The 25,090-nt window shown below is 41.0% G+C and overlaps 1 protein-coding gene across 3 annotated transcripts in view; it reads left to right on the forward strand.

The window, feature by feature from the left end:
* Nucleotides 1-151: 151 nt before the first annotated feature.
* Nucleotides 152-25,090, forward strand: part of LOC110830589 (adenylate cyclase type 6) — a 189,567-nt gene continuing 164,628 nt past the window's right edge. For 2 of the 3 annotated variants that reach the window (XM_087346745.1, XM_087346749.1), the window contains exon 1: nucleotides 153-375. The gene's annotated coding sequence lies outside the window, so the exon portion shown is untranslated. Of the gene's footprint in view, nucleotides 376-25,090 lie in introns of all 3 variants that reach the window. The other variant, XM_087346748.1, reaches the window with a different exon arrangement.

The following is a 25,090-nucleotide window of genomic DNA, read 5'->3' on the forward strand; positions in this document are numbered from 1 at the left end:
CACCTTAATTTGATCATTCTCTTTGGAAACTGATGTGACCTATCAGAGCTTTGCCTCATAATCGATTTGCAATTCTCGATTTACATCGATTATGGAGTGAAACACATCGATTAGTTTCGTCCTGCCATTGATATGTGCTGCACTCTATGAATTGCCGCCTGTCACCTGTTGATACAGTCAGTCGTCCGTCGTCTGTTAGTGAGATAGTGGACGGAATAATTTTATCCCGCCAAAACTATTGTTATTTTTTAAAACACTGGTTCACTATACGTGTGGGTTTTCAATTGTGATTTTGAATAATTTAGTGACAGCAGTTGGAACCTGATAGAAAGAAGATTTCCACGCTCATCAGTATCAATGACAAAATAAGCGAAGGTACGTAAAGTTATAAAGTTACATAAGCCTGCCGGCTCACTCTCCCTCTCTTGTAAACATGAAAAACTACCGAGTCAACTAGAAACTTATATTACTGTTTCTTCACTCATATTGAGCGTATTCAGCGAGTGCGCGAAAGACAGGAGGCTTTTTGTGTCTGCATCTTATTTATTCACTAAGAGATAAGTTTCCTGCTGATAACTTGGGGTCATTGTGCATGCATTCCTGCCATTACGTGTTTCATACGTTAAGAGTGGTGAGATTTGGATTTATTGTTTGATGCATAAAGATTTAGATGGATGATCCGTTTCAATGCACTTTATTAGCATTCTCCTGGAAAGACTGGGGAAAACATAAAACCTCAGTCAGGATAATTATTAACTGTGCCGAGAATCGGAGCGGGAACACGTCGAAGACGTTAAGGGCGCTCTAGAAACAAGGTTAGGTTTCCGGTGTAAAATGACGTGACACAGTGAATACGTACATAAGTGGACTTAAACTGAGGCTGTTGTGGTCTGTTTTTTCTGACGGGCTGGGATATGAAATTCTCTGTTGCATATGAAATACCGAACCGTGGGAAACTCTTTGAGGCCATCTGTTTGTTTCGAACGTAACCCTGAGATAGGGATTAGCTCTATCTAGTGGGCCCAACTGTGTAGGAACCTGAAGACGGAGATAGAGTCCCATATCCGAAACGTCGTTTTTTACGTTTTATATTTTACTAGACGATGGATAATATCCAAGAAAATTTTTGTTCAATTGTACGGTTCTTGTTCAGAACACTGCGGCGTTACGGTCACTTTGAGATGGGCCACGACCACTTCCTCCCAGTTTCCTCCGCTGTTGCCAGAAAACATTTGTAATTGCAACAACAGCATTAAAGAAGGGAATATGTGTTCACTTTAATGGCGAATTCACTGTTTTTGATCTCCCTGTGTTTATCTTACACGGTTGTTTCAAATTAACATGCCTGTAAACAATTTCCGATTGCTGTTATGTTTATTAGACAGGTTTTTTTCTTCTTCAAATTTGTTTTAAAAACAAAGAAGTCTGAACAGTTTACGAATTCGCTGATTTTTAACTACGTAGACGCAGATTTAAATGTTCGTTTAGGTGGCGGCCCTGATCAGGCGATAGGCTAGTACACGTAGACAGACAGACAATGACCCTCGAGACTAATTTCCCACACCAGTAAGTATTTATTTTTAAAAAGAACTTTCGTGTTAACTTCTGGATACTCAGTTAATCATTTATCTTTGTTAATTTTAAGTGCGTATTGCTGCTAACCCTGCCCGTGGTACTGATTGAATTCGGTGTATCTGAACATTTGACTGTATTGTCGTAAGACTTCTTCGTGTTTACTGAACAACCTTTCCCTGATTAGTTTATATTTACTGAGAGAGTTGGTTCTTGAGTGTCTGTCTGCGTGTCCTCCTTACGTCATTTATCGTTTGTGATGACAGATTTGAGGCCGTGATTTTTGTTGAGAGACCAAGACAAGTCTAGGCAGGGACGGAGATTTCGCGCTGAAACTGGTCATCCTTCAGACGAGATGCGTTGTCTTCATAAAACTTGAACTAATGAAGAAATTTCTGTGCGTTTGGAAGGTTGGAGGAACTGAAAATTCTATTGGCCACTTCAACAAAAGAGGACAGTGACCTTTCCTGACTTATTTTGTATCGTTTACCGATTTGTTATGTATAATCGAACTTCACCACGATTTTCCTCTTTGATGGTTCTTGAGATCCGAGTTGCGACTGAAGGCTTCTCGTACGCTCTCATCATCTCCCCCCATACACAATTTTGACGTGAATGCTAACAAAATGTTGTACTATTTTTCAAAATTATAATTTCGCACGTAAACCGTTGGTTAGACGGTGGTAACCCAGTGATCCTCAACCGGTCTGCGGATTTTTACGAGAAACTGTACATTCGGACGTCAGACTTGGAAAGAGGCAATACTGAGGAGGATTTGAGGATATCTCGGCGGTGAGTCTTCTGGGTTGTAGCGCCATCTTCGAACTCACCGCCGTGAAAACGTCAAATCCTACGTAGCCTGATTGTTTGTGATTATAAACCAGAAAAAATGATGTAATTAAGCAGGCGAGTTGTGCTAAACCATTCCCCGTGTGTGTTAAACACTGTTTGGAATAATGTCAATGATCTTTGCGTAGGGATTACAAAATGACTGAAAAGTTGTTTTATGATAACTAACATGACAGACGTAAATGGTTGTTTTAATGTCTCAAAATTCCATTTAGACATGCACAGTAATTAGGGCCGTCATATTAACGGAGGATTTTGTTTGTTACGGTAAATCCCTGGGATAAACCCTGTTGTTTTAAGAATATTTTCGAAATTTAAAAAGTAACATGGCCGTCTATGGACATGAACAATAGGACGGATTACTCGATTATAAATACGTGATAATCTGTTTGTTATCCATACCCCCAAGATTTAGTTAAGCTCAAATTTCAAGTGTCTTGAAGTTCATAAAACCTTATTTTAAGGCGGCCTATACTGAAAATCTTTCTGTTCGTATCAAATCCTAGGTAAGCTTGTGTTGTACTCAGTCTCAGAATAGGATAAAGCTCTGATTTACCTGTAGCTGTGGTTAAAACTCCGCGACGGATAAATGAGCAAGTTTCGTCCGTTTCACTGTTCGACGCTTTAGGTCACCACCATCGTTGTTTGTAGGGGCAAGTCTGCCTAGCCATCAGGAACGGGAGAGGTTAAATCTGACATCAGTTCTTTGTAATGTAACTGTAATGGGTTATAACGCCACGTGGATCTGCAGGTGGATAGCAACCTTGAGGTTCTCATATCTCACGTAAATCTGGGATCACAAGGAATCAACTAGCAACAGGCAACGTATTACAGGCGACATCGGACACGTAGTTTGTAAAACATCGGTTAAATGAAATGACCGTCGCACGCGATGTTCTGAAATTAACACGAACCTAACATTTCGTTGAAGACGATTGTCTTTTGGGATGTTGCGTCTGATACAAACTGACGGACGTTTCAAGGATCTTTACTGCCTTAGTCATGGGAACAGACGGTTGTTACTAGACTTTATTATTATTAAGTGTTCTGTCTTACGACAGGTCCATTGCTCTGCCCAAAAAGAGCTCTCCAGTTGTCCCTATTCTCGGCTTCTCGCTTTAATTCCTGGAACGTCATCTTCTTTCCTTGTTTAAGGTCGTCGGTTAGCTGTATCAATCTTCTTCCTAGTCCTCGCTTTCCTTTAACCAGGCCTTCGGTGATATCACTCAGTAATCCATTCCTTCTCATAATATGTCCCAGCCAGTTAGCTTTCCTTCGTGTAATCGCCTGCAGAATGTTTCTTTGCTACACGGGGAAAAATTCCAGAAGAGAAGTTATCTTCAACCTCTCTTCCGTGAGAATCTGAAATCTCACTCGACGTCTCGTTGCTCTTACGATCTACTGTGACGCGTTGTACCTCCCTCCAAGGCGTTGGCTGATATCGGCAATACAGCAGAAAAGTTGTTTTTATTCGGCTGTAGGTCTGTCGCTCTTACCGAGCGATAATTTTAAAATTGGTGTCGCAGTCTTTTCGGCGCGAATGCTGTCTAGGAAGACGGCAGACAAAGGTTGCACTGTCAGTTCTTACATGGCCACGGAAGGAGTAACACAAACATGAAGAACTGTTCAAAGCGTCTTTATGTGCGTCACGTTTCTATAGAAACGCACTGGCCACATACGGTTGTCATTTGAATTAACCAAGCGACGGGTGCAAGACCGGCTCATATCCAAAGGACGGAAGGGATTCATACGAGTGAGTAAGAAGCCAGGAACGTCCTGGGAATCTGTTCGCAAGATTCTTCAGGAAGACACGCTATGCTGAGGGAGGGATCAGGATGTGTTAGTTGTCTGCCGGATCTACCATGAAAAGTTAAAGTCGCCCTGGGGCATAGAGCTATGCGAATATTACCCTTGGCTTTCAATAAAAATCATGCTCAAATTAAGAGTAACCCCCTCCGGGTCGGCCCCAAATTCAATTTGGAAACTGTAATGTCGTAACCAAAAATTTCTGTCCTTACTTGGGATTAAACCCGGTCTTCTAGCCCGTAGCCACGTTAACTGATTGGTGTCAGGTTCGGAATTATAAGTACCTTAAATATTTTTAATAATAATTGTTATATTTGTTTGAATGTAAGTCATGTGTGATAAAACAAAAAAAGTATAATTATTAATAAGAAAAAAACAATATTTTTTTAATATTTTAATATTTTCCGTCAAATCACAATTTTTAATAAGATAATAAAATATAAAATATTTAAAATATCATTTCACGTTCCGCATCGAATGATCGATTTACAAGTTGGAACGTCTCTTACGATCTGATAAGAACATTTCAATAAACTGCATAACATTGTAAATGATTGTAATTCGAGTTTTAAATTTTACCAATCTAATTTATACCTGAGGACGGTTAAATATAACCGAAACATGTCGTAAGAGACGTTCCAATTTGTAAATCGATCATTCGATGCGGAACGTGAAATGATATTTTAAATATTTTATATTTTATTATCTTATTAAAAATTGTGATTTGACGGAAAATATTAAAATATTAACCTAATTCACAATATGACGCAAATATACTACCTTAAGGAAAAAACAAATAAATGTATTTTATAATTTAAATCAAACATTTTAATTGTGATAAATTTAAAGACTTCGTGACACCCAGTCGCACTGGAAAACATTGTCTTTGAGACTTTTACATTATGTACTGTCGTACACAGCGAAAGATATATTTAAGGGGGGAGGACGTTTATCTTTTTTTTTTATTTTTTGTGTTAGCCTCGAAAGAAGACACTTGGTGAGGCGAACCGTGTTACGTTGTCGATTAAGACCAACGAAACATAATTACTGTTCCTTCTCCCTTCATTAAAGACGCTACAGTCGCTCAACTGATCAAGATGTGACTCGTCCTTTATGGACCCGTATGCAAACTAACTGCTGTGTTTACTAGGGCTTGTTACTGTGCCATGAGGTACAATGAGCTAGATAAATCCATTCAACATCCTCACGCCGCATTTAAGACCTAGTTTAATGTTCGTCTGTCTCCTGTGTCTGCGTCACAAAAGTGGCCTTTCCCTGCAGCGATTTCTCAACTAAATATCCACAAAGTAAGTTTCCCACTCGTCCCACAGCTAGCAAACCTTATATTGCGCGAAGCGGCTGTGCGTACGTGATAGAGCAATGACGTAGCATGGCGCATGCACTAACGGTACTTCCCGCGTTCTCACAGTAGCATCGTTGCAGCTGTTGAAGATGGAGGTTCTTATTCCAGCTCCCGCCGACTGTGAAGTGCGGTCAGTGATAACGCTAGGCCGCACACGGCTCGACGGACAGCAAGTCTCCTGCAGGAGTTCAGCTGGGAGGTGTTTAATCATCCACCCTACAGCCCGGACCTCGCTCCCAGTGATTTCCATCTTTTCCTACACCTCAAGAAATTCCTGTCCGGTCAGCGTCAGCGTTTTGAGAATGACAGAGGCGGAGATGGTTGTCACACAGTGGTTCCAATCCCAGGCGGCAGACTTATACGACACAGGTATTCAAAAGTTGGTCCCACGGTATGACAAATGTCTCAATTCCGGTGGCGAATATGTTGAAAAATAGCTGGACACTTGCTGTATCTGTCGCAATAAATATTTCCATGAAATTGTGTTTTGTTTCTGTAAACGGCCCCAGGGAAACTTACTTTGAGGACGAGCCTCGTATTTTCTAAAACCGTTTCCGATAAGAAAGTGTTTACTTCCTTGACAGAGGCGCCTCGTGCTACTCGTTTGCGTGGAGAGGCTCCTGCCAAAGGCGGTCGTTGAAATTCTCTCGAGAGGCGCTTAGATACCTTTTCCATCTACAACAGTACAAGAATCAAACGAAAATCCTACTATTTGTAGATCTTTACAGATCACTAAAAAAAAAAAAAATAGAACGGAAATCACATTGCTGACTTGGGTTGGGGAGTATCACACGAAAACGGTATTATTTAACGAGTATCGACGTTGAACAGGAATCGATAAATATCTGAGCTTCAGAACGACTTGTTATCTGTGCATTTATTTCCTCTCGTCTCGTTCTGGATTTCCAATACCTGTCAACACGGTAAAGTGAAGGACGTATTTTGATAGTAGCTCGGGCAATGAAATCAGTTTTCCAAGTCGCTCGCCGTCATCGTATTGTGGCAATCACTTTACTCACCGCCCTGAAACCACAAGACGTAGAAATAACGAAATGATAATGGCAATGTAAAAGTAGTTCCAGGCCAATATGAGTTAACTCTCAGAATCGTTCCAGTGATTGGAAAGACTTCTACGAGGTGCGATCGGAAAGTTTCCAGACTGCGCGTATAAAAACCCGTACACTTATCTCAGGTATTAAATTCATCCATCACCCTCGAAGTAGTTCCCCTGGGAGTGAAAACAACGATCCCAGCGCCGCTGCCAAGCCTGGAAGCATCCCTGAAAATCTTTCTTTGTCAGCCTGTCAAGCACCATCTGCGATTCTGCCTGAATCTCTTCTATCGTCTCAAATCTCCTTCCCTTTAGCTGAATTTTCATCTTTGGGAAGAGGAAGAAGTCACACGGAGCTTAGAAAGGAAGTTGGGGTCGGTTCTTGCAAGATCTTTGAGCTCCTGACAAACGAGAAGTCGATTCTGCTTCTGGTCCTCAGACAGGATGCGTCGCATGTGGAGTTCTTCCTTTAGAATCAGCTGACAGGTCCCATAGCCTATCCCAACAATGTCGCACAAGTCGTTGATGGTACGACGTCGATCTTCGTGAATGGCCTGCCGAATCTTCGTAACATTTTAAGGGCGTTGTGCTCGAAGATGGTCGTCCAGAACGCTCGTCATCATCGACAGAGGTTCGGCCATTTTTAAAACGTGAATGCCACACAAAAGTTTGTGCACGACCCAAATGCTTGCTTTAGCATTTCATAGGTTTCCGTAGCCGTTTTGGCGAGTCTTTGGCAAAATTTGATGCACACGCCATTCCGAAATCGCAGGAGGGTCGGTGTAATGCACTACCAAAAACGCCCGTAACTAAGAAACAAATGCTAATTCGATGATGCCGGCTGGCACACTGATTCACTATGAATGTAGGCCGCACCCCCTAGCGGCAGAAGCTCGTACTACATCCGGTTCGCCCTCTATTGAGACAGTCTTGAAACTTTCCGATCGCACCTCGTAAGGGCCAGTGGCAGACTTGCGAATAAGACAGAGAAATTTTGGGTTTGATCACCGCTTTATGAAGTTCGTCATTAAATATGTTTATACGTTAAGTGCGCCAACCCTTGCGCTGAGGATGGAGTAAAGGGTCTCGAACATGTGGAGGGCATGGGGGTCCATCAACCCACCAGCTCAAGAAAAATGGAATTACGAAATGACGGGCGTCATGAACCTTCACTTTCCATACCGATAAGCAATTTTACGTGCTGTGCCACGAATTAATTGATTACGTGCTCGAGGCGGGCATTCGGGCCTAAGTGGATGGAGGGATAAGCTGACGACGAGAGTTGTACCGAACTAAATGTGTAGTGCAAGGCATTTCTTGCAGCGTTGTTAGTCGTACAGCTGGACAAGAAATTGTTAGCGTTTTTGTGGAACTTTGAAACTCTCCAGTAGACTTTTGGCCCTCAGAGGGCTGTTACGCCACGGATTATTATTATTAATATTTTAAAGTGGTAGGCTACTGTTGAACGATGTTAGAGATTTTATTATTATTATTATTTATTTATTTATTTATTTATTGCAATTGGGTTTGCACCCGGTGGCAGTGGTCCTTATACTACACAATTACAACAAAATACATACAATAAAAACAAGTACAAATCCTGGGGTCTCGGGTTCGATTCCCGGCGGTGCCCGAATTTATAACTTGTGTTGGGCAAGGCCGTGGTCTAGGCAACACGGAGTTTTCCTCCGTGGCATCCCAACAATTAGTCCATTCACACACAGAAGAAGGCAATGGCAAACCACTTCTGGATCATCTGCCAAGAACGTATATGAACAGGTCCCAGTCCGAGAAAAGGATGGAAGGATCCTGTTCATATGGACCTGTCGTCAGACAGAACACTAAATAAATAATAAGATGAGGTGGTCTAGCGGTTAGAACGCTGGCCTTGTAATCCTGGGGTCTCGGGTTCGATTCCCGGCGGTGCCCGAATTTATAACTTGTGTTGGGCAAGGCCGTGGTCTAGGCAACACGGAGTTTTCCTCCGTGGCATCCCAACAATTACTCCATTCACACACAGAAGAAGGCAATGGCAAACCACTTCTGGATCATCTGCCAAGAACGTATATGAACAGGTCCCAGTCCGAGAAAAGGATGGAAGGATCCTGTTCATATGGACCTGTCGTCAGACAGAACACTAAATAAATAAATACACTCGATAGAACACCCTACACACATAACTGGAACTAGAAATTTAAATAGATTTTAAATTAAATATTTGTGAAAAAACAACTACAGAATTTCTTTTTAATTAAAGGACATTTGTCTCATTTTAAAAGAGATCTTTTCCTTAGAAATTATGTAGGGCTGATTAAAAGCTTATGAACCTATAACATAACATAGCATTACCACAGATGTTGTCACTACCTTGAATTTTTGTTCTGAGCTATTGGTCACTAAATTAGGGGCTCGGATAATTCGTAATGGTAACCAATGCAAATGGATTAAGGAATGAATATCGTGTAATTGAAATCTTTTAAAATCGCACTATTTGTGTTACCTGTTCCAATCGTTATTAAGTTGTAATGTCGCTTGCAGGGTGTATTTACGGATTTAAATTGGTTTTAAAAATAAACAGCGATTACTGAGACAAACCAGTTAAAAATGAGCTTAAAACGTTTATGAAAATATTAGTATTTTTTTTTTAGATCTGCAACGTCGTGCTGAAATAGGCTGCCTTTCGATTCCTGCCATTGGTATTTATCTTTGGAAATTTGTGGATACACAATTATGACGATGCGGCGTGTCTATAACAAATTAAAATCGAGGTCGGGAATAGTGATTTTTCTGTCGTTGGATTTATCAGAACGACGTAGAACGTCGTGTTCTGTTAAGTGAACTTCACATCAGTAGTTTACGTCAGAAATTTCATTTCGATTTTGTAACGACTAGGGACAACAATATTTTTTTTCGAAATCTTTCGTGTAGATTCGGAGCTGAAATGTGCGAAATCCCGTAGCTTGCGACTGACAACTATAAATAAAATGTAGACACGGTCACTGCTACAAGAGACGAGACGATTCCAACGGAACGAACTTCGAAGATGACGGTCTTCTGGGTTGTTGCGCCTTGTATCCTGGTAGAAATTCACCGACGTTTCAGAGGTCCTTGCTGCCTCTATCATCGCTCGATTGCCGTGTCTGCCTCTTGTAGGTCAATTACTTATACAAACATTATAGAAAATTCCATTCTTAACCTGGAATCTCTTTAAAGTAGAAAAAATAAAAAAAATCTCATTTACTTACTATGATGACATATGAATTTATATCCCGATTGGATAGCGGTCAATTATTTAACGCTGTGGCTGCATACTGATTGCCTTTTTAATTAAACAGTTGCCATTCACGAGACAGCTATGTGTACAGGCTTACGTCACTTTTGCACTGCAAAACAACGGAACGGAGAGAAAGGGACCGAGAAGTGGCGAGATCTGCACCATACTCCAGTTTATATAAGTTAATTATAAACGCAAGTATCAAGGAAAAGAGGCATTTCTGGGTCGACATGGGATCTTTTACCATTCTTTGTTGTTAAGTGTTGTTTGCCGTCTAGCGCGAGTGAAAAAACTTCTGGAACAGCCTATGCTTGTCTATCTATCACGCTTTAAGAGACAGGCAACCTGCATGACCGGAAGTCAATGTTGCCCAACATTTGGAACCTGCTGTTGTCAATAGCATTGCTATTGATAATCGTTGACTCTGCCTTCCCCGGGTTCCACATACCCTTGCTTATACCATCTCAGGTTAAATCATTCAGGCTTCAAGAGAACCGGGACTGCCCCTTCCGAGGGCCTCCTTTCCCTAAACCCTCCGGGGCTAGGCCATTTCCCTGCCTCCCAAATCTAGTGCTATGTCCTTAGAGGCGTTGCCTCCTTGGCCTTGTCTTGTTTTGGACACAAATCAGGTTGGATCATTTAGGCCTAGACTGCTCCCTTCCCCCAGGGATTAGCCACCCATAGTCCTAGGCCATTTTTAGGGACTAAGCCCTCGGGGCATCTCCTGCGTAAAGCTGTCAACACCTACTCCAAAGAAGGATTATTTATGTATGATTTGAGGTTTTCACAGCGGTGAGTATGAAGATTTATGTCTTCTGGGTTGTTGCGCTGTGTAGTCTGGTAGATGTTAACCAACGTTTCGGAGGTCATACTGCCTCCATCATCAGAGTATGAAGATTTCTGTCTTCTGGGTTGTTGCGCCGTGTAGTCTGGTCGATGTTAACCAACGTTTCGGAGGTCATACTGCCTCCGTCATCAGAGTATGAAGATTTCTGTCTTCTGGGTTGTTGCGCTGTGTAGTCTGGTCGATGTTTACCGACGTTTCAGAGGTCATATTGCCTCCGTCTTCAGGGCGATGAGTGTGAAGATTTCTGTCTTCTGGGTTGTTGCGCTGTGTAGTCTGGTCGATGTTTACCGACGTTTCAGAGGTCATATTGCCTCCGTCTTCAGGGCGATGAGTGTGAAGATTTCTGTCTTCTGGGTTGTTGCGCTGTGTAGTCTGGTCGATGTTTACCAACGTTTCAGAGGTCATACTGCCTCCGTCATCAGGGCGATGAGTATGAATATTTCTGTCTTCTGGGTTGTTGCGCTGTGTAGTCTGGTCGATGTTTACCGACGTTTCAGAGGTCATATTGCCTCCGTCTTCAGGGCGATGAGTGTGAAGATTTCTGTCTTCTGGGTTGTTGCGCTGTGTAGTCTGGTCGATGTTTATCAACGTTTCAGAGGTCATACTGCCTCCATCATCAGAGTATGAAGATTTCCGTCTTCTGGGTTGTTGCGCTGTGTAGTCTGGTCGATGTTAACCAACATTTCAGAGGTCATACTGCCTCCGTCATCAGAGTATGAAGATTTCTGTCTTCTGGGTTATTGCGCTATGTAGTCTGGTCGATGTCAACCAATGTTTCAGAGGTCATACTGCCTCCATCATCAGGGCGATGAGTATGAAGATTTCTGTCTTCTGGGTTGTTGCGCTGTGTAGTCTGGTCGATGTTTATCAACGTTTCAGAGGTCATACTGCCTCCATCATCAGAGTATGAAGATTTCCGTCTTCTGGGTTGTTGCGCTGTGTAGTCTGGTCGATGTTAACCAACATTTCAGAGGTCATACTGCCTCCGTCATCAGAGTATGAAGATTTCTGTCTTCTGGGTTATTGCGCTATGTAGTCTGGTCGATGTCAACCAATGTTTCAGAGGTCATACTGCCTCCATCATCAGGGCGATGAGTATGAAGATTTCTGTCTTCTGGGTTGTTGCGCTGTGTAGTCTTGTTGATGTTTACCAACGTTTTAGAGGTCATACTGCCTCCATCATCAGGGCGATGAAGATTTCTGTCTTCTGGGTTGTTGCGCCGTGTAGTCTGGTCGATGTTAACCAACGTTTCAGAGGTCATACTGCCTCAGTCATCAGGGCGATGAATCGCGACAACCCAGAAGACAGAAATCTTCAAGGATTATTTAATTTCTGGGCCTTTATCAGGCTTGTTTCGTTGGGGCCTCGCCCTCAGCTGTGGTTGAAACATTAGTGCAAGAATAACATATGGTCATTGTCGTAAAAAAAGCTTTGAGGAGCAATGACCTTGGATTACAGCGCAAGAATGGTTCACGTGAGGAACGCCTTCGGAATGTCAGTGTAACCCAAAGAGTACACATTTCCAATCTTGTTCGTGGTGTCCGTCTGTCTTTCGTCATCGTATGAACATCATGCCACTAGAGGTCACACAATTGTATTTTTCCTACCACACAAATGTCAATGGCGGACGTGCGGACGTGAGTGTGTGCCTAGGATGCAAAGGCTTCAGAACGGAGCGGCCTGTCTTGACTACCGTAACGAGCCTTCGGCTTTCATAAAAGCCGGAACTTTTTCAGCAGCTGAGCGTCTATTAGCTTTTCAAGAAGGACCCTGGAGTTTTGTTAATTACATGTGCTATAAACGCGAAAATCTTCTTAAGGTGTTTCTTTCTGTACAATCTGAAACGACACAAATGGAACTGAAGTGTCGATCCTGCTTTTGGATAATGTCAGTGTGGAAGTAGTGATCTGTGTTGCCGACTCTTCAGAGAAACATCTGCTTACTTGACCTGGGGGGGGTTGTACAGATAAACCTCGATTTACGCCGGGGATGCGTTCCTGGATGAACCGGCGTAAATCGAAACTTTTTTTATAATGTAAATCAGTGGGAAGTCAATGACATGCGTTCTCGGCACCCAAATATTGACGACTTACGTTCCTCAAACATTGACGTCGCCTTATCCGTGATAGAAATTTCAGTCAAGGGAATGTTTTTTTTTTCGATTCATGTCATCCAACCATAGCAACAGTAATTTCTCCATTCTTTCTAAAAGGTCACTTCTGCTATAACTCACTTGCACTAACTCTCGTAGCCTGTTGCATTGACTGTTTTATTTTATATAAATTTTTCATTATGGTAGTCACAGTGGAAGGAGGCAACTTCATACGGTATCACTACCTTCTATTCTACGAATTACGTCCATATTATCTTCCAACGCAATAGACCTACGCAACTTTTTAGCAAAACATTCACTTCTCTTACCAGACATGGCGGCTCGTCTATAATTTATAAATATAAAACAGTTGCTACTGCAAAATAGTGGTCGAACAACACAAACACAGTTTTCAGCACATTCAATATATCAACAAGAAGCGACCTGAGCGCATTTTACCTTACTCCCTTATCAGGCTAAACGCAAATGACTCACCGCCAAGAGTGACCAATGCTCACGTGACTCTTGCGCAATGTTGGCGGATTTTTGGAGATTATCTCACAAATACTTGCAAATAATTTTTATTCAAAATCAGCGATGTAAGAATTTACGATTTAGTACGAGAAACATTGTAAAACGTTATGAATAATAGTAAAATATAATTTTTTTTTACACTTTTTGACTTGCTGATTTCAAAATCGGCGCAAATTTAACCGGCGCAAATCGAGGTTTACCTGTATGTAAATTCCAGGTAATCTGTAGAGTATCAAGACAAATGTAGATAATGTGTTAATAGGACGAACGTAACGTAACTTAACTCAAACACAGCCAGGACTTTGTGCGTATGAAACGGATAATGGAAGAACACGCACAGCGTTTATCACATTTTATTTTATATAAACAATAGGCGTTAAGACGCTGGCCTTGTAATCCTGGGGGTCTCGGGTTCGATTCCCGGCGGTGCCCGAATTTATAACTTGTGTTGGGCAAGGCCGTGGTCTAGGCAACACGGAGTTTTCCTCCGTGGCATCCCAACAATTACTCCATTCACACACAGAAGAAGGCAATGGCAAACCACTTCTGGATCATCTGCCAAGAACGTATATGAACAGGTCCCAGTCCGATAAAAGGATGGAAGGATCCTGTTCATATGGACCTGTCGTCAGACAGAACACTAAATAAATAATAAGATGAGGTGGTCTAGCGGTTAGAACGCTGGCCTTGTAATCATGGGGTCTCGGGTTCTATTCCCGGCGGTGCCCGAATTTATAACTTGTGTTGGGCAAGGCCGTGGTCTAGGCAACACGGAGTTTTCCTCCGTGGCATCCCAACAATTACTCCATTCACACACAGAAGAAGGCAATGGCAAACCACTTCTGGATTATCTGCCAAGAACGTATATGAACAGGTCCCAGTCCGAGAAAAGGATGGAAGGATCCTGTTCATATGGACCTGTCGTCAGACAGAACACTAAATAAATAATAAGATGAGGTGGTCTAGCGGTTAGAACGCTGGCCTTGTAATCATGGGGTCTCGGGTTCTATTCCCGGCGGTGCCCGAATTTATAACTTGTGTTGGGCAAGGCCGTGGTCTAGGCAACACGGAGTTTTCCTCCGTGGCATCCCAACAATTACTCCATTCACACACAGAAGAAGGCAATGGCAAACCACTTCTGGATCATCTGCCAAGAACGTTTATGAACAGGTCCCAGTCCGAGGAAAGGATGGAAGGATCCTGTTCATATGGACCTGTCGTCAGACAGAACACTAAAAATAAATATAAAATACCAATGCAAAACACTAAAAAGCTGTCCCGGTCGATTGTTAACCTCCAATATGGCTCAGATTTTGCGGTATGGCGGTAGACTCTCCTTTGATTTCCTGAACAAAATATTAGGTGTAGACACTCCACCTTTCATTTGAAAACGTGGTTTTATTTTGCAATTTTTCCACCGTGAAGTTGTGATGCTATAAAATAAAGCATTTTGATATCCTCAGCGAAAGGTCGGGTGGTAATTTGCTTATTTGTGGTGTTCCAGATTTTTTAATGTGAGCCGTCAGGTTTAATTTATTTGCAAGTCTCCGCATTTGTTTATGTTCTTTTTGCCTTTATTAACACCAGAAAACGACATAGCTCAGTTCGTTTCTCAACGTGTTATGACCGAAATTAAATTATTATTACGTAACTCCTGTTCAAAATGTCTAATTGACAATCTAACAGTGTCTTTCACAGTCGGTGACAGACCAACTGCATATCTGTCATTTTAGAATGTGAATGGACGAACGGAGAAAATATACAAATCAATACAAAATATAAAAAAGAAATTTAATATTACTGTCCTCACAGCTGTGATATACACGTTAATTGAAAGCAAGAATACAAAATGAAACCGTAGGTGGGACTGGAACGTGGGTAGATGGCACCACACACACACACAGTCGTGTTACCACTGACGAAGTGAAACGGTTATACTTTATTGAATTGTAACTGCGAAGAATAGTTCAAAATCAGGCTTCGTTTTTCCAAAGAAACAGTGGAGTGTATACACCTAATATTTAGGCGAGGAAGTCAGAGAAGGGTCCACTGCCATACTGCAAAACCGGAGTCGAATCGGAGGGTAGAATTCGACTGGATCTTCTTGTAAGACAGGAAGACAGGTAAATTTGGAATAATCATGTAATCGTACAGTGAGGTTATTCCTACAGAAGTGACTGTGGAAATATATATATAGGCGTACAGTGGATTCCAGTTAATTGGGACATATCGGGACTGGAACAATTTGATCCATTTAAGGAGCAATTATACGAAGTTCGACGTAAAGAGTTAAAAAGGTTTGTTCTTTAAGATTTGTCACAAATAAACGACTGCCCCGATTAACCGATGGACCATTTAACCGGAATCTACTGTATCCGTTTACACGAATTTTAATTATTGAGGTTGGCATGAACGTGATTCCTGTATTCGGGATCACAAATCCAGGGGGAACAAAGAGCCCTAATGCATCGTAAAACATGTGCTTATACTTGGTAATACGTTATGAACGTTGTGAGCTTGACCGCCTCCGAGTTCATTGTATTATACTATAGAGAGTCGGGCAAAGACGACTGAAGTTTTAAGAATGTGACGATTGGAGAGGATTTCAAAGTCACGGGTGCGTACACACGTGAGACAACTGTGGTTCCTGCAAGATGGCGTCACATAACATGTAACAGTAATGAGTATGGAGAAGTTAGGCGAAATGTTTCTGAATTGTCGAATCTCACTGTTTCGGTGTTTAGACTGGCCTCCAAGATCTCCTGACTTCATCAGTCGCCGAATATTTTTGCGGGGTTATAAGCGTCGTGTATTCGAGACTCGGCGATTTGAGATTTGTTACGACGAGTGATGAATGACTTAATTAAGCTCATTAAAGAGAGCATTACTGTGTCGGGGCATTTATTTATTATGCTTTTAAAAAACCGAATAGTAGGAATTATATGTATCATAATTTGTTTCCAATATTTCTGGTACATATTAATGTGCCAGTTTATTTAATTTATTCAATGAAACAGAATGTATTCACAAATAAATGTAATATTCTCTGTCAGAATCTGTGGGTGCTTGTATCGCCCGTGTCTGGCTTCCTGTGGTGCGAATATTTTAGCTTTCGTAAATTATGTATGACTTCTGCTTGCTGGCTGCATAATTTTATAATAAAATCATACACGTACTGAATTTTTAAAGCCACATGCAAATCGCGGACAGGTGTGCGCCTTGGAAAATTGTCATTTGGTATGTATAACCTTATTTTGCGGGAGCTGCTATATCAAAAAGAAGGCTTTTGTCGCAAATTCCCAGGCACGGGAGAGAGAAAAATTGATTTGGAGCGCAGAGTGTCTAATGAGAAGCAGATTTGGTATTATTTCTATTAGGTCAAATAGGAAAATACTGTGTCTTATATACAACGAAGCCGTGTCATTGCTCAAAGAATATAGTAATATCAGCATTACAGTAATAATCAAAGTATTTAAGCCAATTTGACAGCTTTGGGTGTATGGGGACGTTTGTTGACTCAATAACAGCAAGATATTATTATTTATTTAGTGTTCTGTCTGACGACAGGTCCATATGAACAGGATCCTTCCATCCTTTTCTCGGACTGGGACCTGTTCATATACGTTCTTGGCAGATGATCCAGAAGTGGTTTGCCATTGCCTTCTTCTGTGTGTGAATGGAGTAATTGTTGGGATGCCACGGAGGAAAACTCCGTGTTGCCTAGACCACGGCCTTGCCCAACACAAGTTATAAATTCGGGCACCGCCGGGAATCGAACCCGAGACCCCGGGATTACAAGGCCAGTGTTCTGACCGCTAGACCACCTCATCTTATTATTATTTAGTGTTCTGTCTGACGACAGGTCCATATGAACAGGATCCTTCCATCCTTTTCTCGGACTGGGACCTGTTCATATACGTTCTTGGCAGATGATCCAGAAGTGGTTTGCCATTGCCTTCTTCTGTGTGTGAATGGAGTAATTGTTGGGATGCCACGGAGGAAAACTCCGTGTTGCCTAGACCACGGCCTTGCCCAACACAAGTTATAAATTCGGGCACCGCCGGGAATCGAACCCGAGACCCCGGGATTACAAGGCCAGCGTTCTGACCGCTAGACCACCGTGGCTCCTAACAGCAAGATATTGGATGTAAATACAGCGAAATATATGTGTAGCCATGTTGAAGGGTAATGACGAATGTAGAAATAATGGAGACAGTTTGTTCATCACGCAATTTTACTGAATGTTGTGGGAGTTAGACCACTGTTGCTGGGAGGTGTGTGCTTGAGATTCGGTGCAGAACTGGGAGAACGATATAAATAAACGCGACCGGTTTAATTGAAACAGAACTCGTTTTGTTGACACAGCGATCGGTATGTCGTTTACATTTTGTTTGGGCACCGAAATTTCAGCTTCAGAAATGTAGGTAAAGAAACATGAAAACTACAAGAATTTTGCTATTTATCTAGGCAGTTATGTAATCGGTGTGAGACTTGAAGTTTAAAATTTTAATTTACAAATATCATGTGTTCAGAATATTAACATAATGTTCTTTTGGGTTGTTTGTGACGTCTTGTAGTGCTGACAAACGCTAATCCAAAATTGCAGTAACCATCTACAAGATTACGCGACGTTACAATCCAAAAGCCATAATCGTTATTTTATCCGCGTTGAGAGTCTAAAATCTCAAAAAAACGTAAGTTGTAAATCGAACCGTTGTTTCGTACGTAACTTTGAAAAGTTGACGAGTAAGCGAAATATTCACTTACGCTGACATTCCTTTACACCAGCAAATACGTCATGAAGACAAGTGACGACTGATAACTGCAGCACGCAGCCTCGATGGGAGGGTTTCCATTGCCCACAACAAATTTCTGACTAATTTGGTAAATTACAATAGAATTACTCTAAATTTGTAATGATATTTTGTTTGTGAAATGATAAATGTAGTTTTAAATTTCTTTCACGAAATAAATAGGTCGTGAGAGTCAGTTGCAGATGTCGTCAGTGTGTTGCGTGATACTGAGATGTTAATTATTCCATAGTTATTCGTCGGTTAAAACAAATGTTCTAAAGCAAAAAAATCTTTTAATTAAGATTTAATTAAAATGACGTAGGGTTTAGGACTACATATTCCAAGACAGACTTTCTATTACTGTAAAATACTCTTTCATGCTGCCCTGTACAACGCGGATTTGTTACAACGTCCATTTTTGTAGGACTAGCGTTCTTCAGTTGATACTTAATTTGTATATAACTTAAAAGAAACAAATCATTCTAAATGTATTTGGCTATTTTATTCATTGTATTAAATTATATTTACTATCTGTTCTGTAACATTGTTCCAGTAATCCAGTGAAGTCCTAATATTCTGAAAAATAATAAATTTCTATTTAGTAACTCATACCCGTGAGTACCGTATAAAATTATCCCAGCACAGCGCGGAGTCAGTTAGCATTCTTATTTACAGGAAGACGTTTGCAGTGTTTAACGGGGCATTACTGTATTTATCTCGCAAAAACATTTAAATTCTGCATTAATGCAGATAAAAGTAATCGCAGAATCAAAGTCTGAAACATTATTAACAAGTTTTTATTATTTGTAAACTACTGTTCACACCCCCCCCCCCCCAAAGCATTATTATTTTAGATTAATTTAAGAAATCCGTTATGAATAGAGAAGAATCTGATATTCCTTGACACAAATTTGTTTCAACATTGAAAACAGGGACAACAAAAGATTTGGTGTGATTTATTTTAATTTTGGGAGCTGTCTTCCATGTGCATGGCCTCCTGTGTCCAATGTTGACGCGACCTTACGGTTCATTGTTTTTGTTTTTTGTAGAATTGCTAACGTTGAACGCCATGATGTCGTGCTCAGAGAGTGTTCCATGTGGTTCTCAGTGAAACCGTGGCTGCGTCGTGTTCCGTAACGTAATACCCATGTTGACTGAAATGTCATGTAAATAATTCATAATTCGCTGGAAGCGCTGGGCAGACACAAAGCAGATCTCAGCATTAGTATCTGATCGCATCCATCGCCGTATAAAAAGACTGTTACAACAGTTTCCATGCCCTCAATTTTTTAAAATCCATATTTCTTCAGCATCCAAACTTCTGATAGTTATATCGTTTATTAAAATGTCTTGACTTTTGATTTATTATTTATGTTTTTAAACAACCGAGCTTTAAAATTCGTAGCAGAAATTTATAGGCCAGTATCCTGTTGTGGTTCTTATGAAACAAGTGGTTTATATTTCGTCAGACACACAATATAACATAACGCAATGTTTACACCGTTTACATATTCTTTTATTAACAACATTATTGTTTATGCAGTATTAGTAACAGTTCTATGCATACATGCACTACGAAATATTTAAATATACCCATATTTCAACACAGTGTTTGCGTGACCTAACTCAATTGTACCCCACAGTTATGTATTTTAATTGAAATTAGCATATTTTACTCTATACTTTTTCATTTTACAATTTATATTTTTATACGTTGTGCCAGAAATCTGTGCTTAAATTTCACTCACCTAAAGGTAGATAATGTTGGTCTAGACATGTAAAAAGTGCAAATAGCAGTTATCTATCAACAGTGATTTTAATAGTTAAAGTTAGTGCCTTTGAAACCGAAGCGCGTTCTAAATATTATTTAAGAACTTACCAGTACAAAGAAGGGTTAACGCTGTTAACAGAATGTTCTCTGTGTGATTTGAGGTTTACACAGCGGTGAGTATGAAGATTTCTGTCTTCTGGGTTGTTGCGCTGTGTAGTCTGGTCGATGTTAACCAACGATTCAGAGGTCATACTGCCTCCATCATCAGGGCGATGAGTATGAAGATTTCTGTCTTCTGGGTTGTTGCGCTGTGTAGTCTGGTCGATGTTAACCAACGTTTCAGAGGTCATACTGCCACCGTCATCAGAGTATGAAGATTCCTGTCTTCTGGGTTATTGCGCTGTGTAGTCTGGTCGATGTTAACCAACGTTTCAGAGGTCATACTGCCACCGTCATCAGAGTATGAAGATTTCTGTCTTCTGGGTTGTTGCGCTGTGTAGTCTGGTCGATGTTTACCAACGTTTCAGAGGTCATACTGCCTCCGTCATCAGAGTATGAAGATTTCTGTCTTCTGGGTTGTTGCGCTGTGTAGTCTGGTCGATGTTTACCAACGTTTCTGAGGGCCCTGATGACGGAGGCAGTATGACCTCTGAAACTTTGGTAAACATCGACCAGACTACACAGCGCAACAACCCAGAAGACAGAAATCTTCATACTCAATGCCCTGATGATGGAGGCAGTATGACCTCTGAAACGTTGGTTAACATCGACCAGACTACACAGCGCAACAACCCAGAAGACAGAAATGTTCAGAATGTTCTCTGTTTATATCGATTATTATATGAAACACTTAAATACAAAATGGAGGATTATTGATTGTTGATGCTGGTGGGACATATAGTTACCGTTGATCTGTGGAGGTTTAATGGTGGTGTAATCATTGTGTTATATTATAGTGTTGTGTGTTTGATGGAGTGTGAATCATTTATTCGTAGCTGAAATTCCTGCTTCGCTGTCTCTGTAATTGTTCAGATAGACCGTGCCGGATTTCGTGAATGCTTTCGGTTCTAAACAGAGATGCTGTTATCAGATACAGTTCAGTGGCTGAAATAACCAGGTCACAGTATTCAGACTGAAGGGCGATTGCTTATTCAGTATACAGTATCCGAAGTTACCCTCCGTTTGACGACACACCATATCATGTATACAATTTATTATTGTTATTAAATATTATAAACAGGTTTCTGATAATATAATCCGAGGTTCTGATACCACACCTCACCTTTTGACACGATCCTGAAATAGTTCCAAACATCACCCGTTCAAATTGTATTCTTTCATCTCTTTCTTGGTCTTCCAAGTGATCGCTTTACAAGAACTTTTCCATTCAGATTCTATATTTATATATTCTTTCCCTGTACAGCTATATTCGTAGCCCATCACAACCTCACAAGCTCTGACGAGTGGTATATAAATAACCAAGTTCTTCATAAATAATAGTAATTATAATATGAATATTGTCGAGAAAATTTTTAAATTCTACTGCGTCAGAACGCAAAGTCGTCGATAAAGTTTAAATTCTACGTCAGAGTAACGAAGGAGAAGCAACAGATTTACACATCGAATCGATATTAGTTTCGCAAATTAAAGCACGTGGTATCGAAAATAAGGCGTTGCATGTTAATAAAAAAACTTTTCAGAAGGCAGTTTTATCTGAGCGACGGAATTTCAAAACTTCTGATGTTGCGCGCTGTGTTTTTGAACTGTCAGTAGTTTAGGTGGTCGTCATGGTAACTGAAAACTTTGATTACGCTTAGGAAAAGGAGAGCCGAGGTTTTATCTCATCCATAATTACTGCTATGGTCAGGACCTTATGAATAAATGTAACGTAATCCAGCTTTGTGCTTCCTGCGTGCCGCAACACATGCTACACTGACGTCGTGATGGCTGCTGTCTTACAGGGGTACAAATTTCATTAATGTATTCACTTTTAGCCTTGAGAATTTCGTTTGTAATTTTTCTGGCAGGGAAATATGCTTTCGAATTTCGTATCAACTGGAAACATCCTGTGCAGTTGAAAAAAATTGGAAGGTATATATAGTGTGCAGTTGGTACAATTTTACCGAATTCTAAACAAGTGAAGGACAAGAACAGGTTATAAGGCTCATAATAATAATAATAATATTATTATTATTATTAAGGTGTACTGCTTGTTATACTCTGTGACGTGTTGGCCAGCTTCTAATCCTGGGGTCTCGGGTTCGATTACCGGCGGTGCCCGAATTTATAACTTGTGTTGGGCAAGGCCGTGGTCTAGGCAACACGGAGTTTTCCTCCGTGGCATCCCAACAATTACTCCATTCACACACAGAAGAAGGCAATGGCAAACCACTTCTGGATCATCTGCCAAGAACGTATATGAACAGGTCCCAGTCCGAGAAAAGGATGGAAGGATCCTGTTCATATGGACCTGTCGTCAGACAGAACACTAAATAATAATAAGATGAGGTGGTCTAGCGGTTAGAACGCCGGCCTTGTAATCCTGGGGTCTCGGGTTCGATTCCCGGCGGTGCCCGAATTTATAACTTGTGTTGGGCAAGGCCGTGGTCTAGGCAACACGGAGTTTTCCTCCGTGGCATCCCAACAATTACTCCATTCACACACAGAAGAAGGCAATGGCAAACCACTTCTGGATCATCTGCCAAGAACGTATATGAACAGGTCCCAGTCCGAGAAAAGGATGGAAGGATCCCGTCCATATGGACCTGTCCTCAGACAGAACACTAAATTATAATAATAAAGTACGTAACTTCAGAGGATGAATCAGTTAACTGTAGATAGCTTTGGTGTTTAAGCTGCGTATTTGAGTCAACTCAACACTGAAGATTGTGTATTTGCGTTACGGTGGATAAATTTCAAACAGGAGGGCCGGATATTGAAAAGAATGGCCCATCTGTCCTAGCAGCTGTTTGCATGAGGAAAAGAATAAGAAATGTTTGACTGGGATTCGAGGCTGGCCGTGATCTGTGTAATTCCGAAAGCTGTGAGTCACGTTTTCCTCATGATTGTAACTCCACCGTCAGGATTCAAGGTTGGCCGCGGCTAGTGAAAATCCAAAGGCTCTGGATAAAATTTCCCTCGATGTTGTGACTCCACCGTCAACCCAAGTTTTACACAATTTAAATTTGAATTTTGTTTCACTTTTAGAAAGAACTGCATATTGTAAGCGGAGTGGTGTAATATTTCAGCGGATTGTAACACCCCCTTTCAGCCTTAAACTAGAATCCTGCAAATTCATTTATACCAGGGATTATCAATTTTTCCAAAACCTAAGCCTGCATTCGCCGTTTTAAGTCGACTCGCGGGCTGGAAGATTATAAATGACAGTTTATTGAAAGAACATGACAGTGTTTAACTTGCCATGTTCCGCGTACAGGTGTACATAGTACGAAAAAGAATTTTGGTAAACTTCTGCCAGACTACACGGCGCAACAACCCAGAAAACATTCAGGCAGTCTACCCGAGCAGACGTGATACACCACACAACACGACTTACGCATAATTCAAAACAAACGTAAGATGCGTAAAAACGGGAAGACCAACGGAACACATATTACAATAATAAATTATTGAAAGGCATGCATTATAATATAAAATAGTTTTAAATTAAAAAAACAACACCTGAAGATGATGTATTACATCGAAACATGTTGTGAAATGAATGAAAGCGCTCAAATGTAACATCCTTATAGTGGTGATGAATAGCGCTAATTTAAAATTTAAAATTTTAACACCCAAATATAGTTTTGTGTATTGACCTGTATTTTATTATATATTTTAATTCAGGCGTGTCTTTGATGCCTTAAAATAAATATCCGTTATCTTCAAACGATTGATTTATTACGGCTGAGCTATCATTACTAATTGATTTTGATAAAATTAGTTACAGGTACTAGAGCCGTTGGAAAACATTTTAAGGGAAAGTTGTGTCTTGGGTCACTTTGCCCGCAAGCTACCCCCTTCCAATTCCTAAACATATGTAAACAACCCCTTCAGTGTTTACACCACGTAACTGAGGTCATTGTCCTCGTGTACGCCAGACTTTCTCGGTTTAATTCAGCGTCCATGGTAAGGAGCATTGGCAAGAGGTAGCCGTATTTGGTAAAAAAGCGATTCATTTTCATGTACGTGCGTTCTGTTCTCTTAATGAATTCATAAATCTCACGTCAATAGCAGACCGCAGACTACATGATGTACAGAGCTTCAGGCATGTGAAACCACTGTATAGAATTCATATTATGTACAGTTAAATGTAACAAGTGTAATTGTAAATTAGGCGTGGGTCTGTCAACGTCTGTGATCGGTCTTCTGTTCTTAACGAAAACCTGATAACTAGTTTACTGTCATTTTTTTTGTATTGTGTGGTTTGTTTATCAATACTGAAACATTTTATATCCTGACTTGTGATACACGGAAGGCATGAAACTCATCGAATACAATCTATAATGAAATCAAGTCAGATAAATCTCTTTAAGAAATAATACTGTAATGCCACATTTATTTATATTATTTAGTGTTCTGTCTGACGACAGGTCCATATGAACAGGATCCTTCCATCCTTTTCTCGGACTGGGACCTGTTCATATACGTTCTTGGCAGATGATCCAGAAGTGGTTTGCCATTGCCTTCTTCTGTGTGTGAATGGAGTAATTGTTGGGATGCCACGGAGGAAAACTCCGTGTTGCCTAGACCACGGCCTTGCCCAACACAAGTTATAAATTCGGGCACCGCCGGGAATCGAACCCGAGACCCCAGGATTACAAGGCCAGCGTTCTGACCGCTAGACCACCTCATCTTATTATTATTAGTATTCTGTCTGACGACAGGTCCATATGAACAGGATCCTTCCATCCTTTTCTCGGACTGGGACCTGTTCATATACGTTCTTGGCAGATGATCCAGAAGTGGTTTGCCATTGCCTTCTTCTGTGTGTGAATGGAGTAATTGTTGGGATGCCACGGAGGAAAACTCCGTGTTGCCTAGACCACGGCCTTGCCCAACACAAGTTATAAATTCGGGCACCGCCGGGAATCGAACCCGAGACCCCAGGATTACAAGGCCAGCATTCTAACCGCTA

The sequence above is a fragment of the Zootermopsis nevadensis genome, unplaced genomic scaffold (assembly GCF_977971745.1).
Source record: "Zootermopsis nevadensis isolate Lab colony 2312 unplaced genomic scaffold, Znev_1.0 Znev_ptg000010l, whole genome shotgun sequence".
Classification (NCBI taxonomy): domain Eukaryota; kingdom Metazoa; phylum Arthropoda; class Insecta; order Blattodea; family Termopsidae; genus Zootermopsis; species Zootermopsis nevadensis.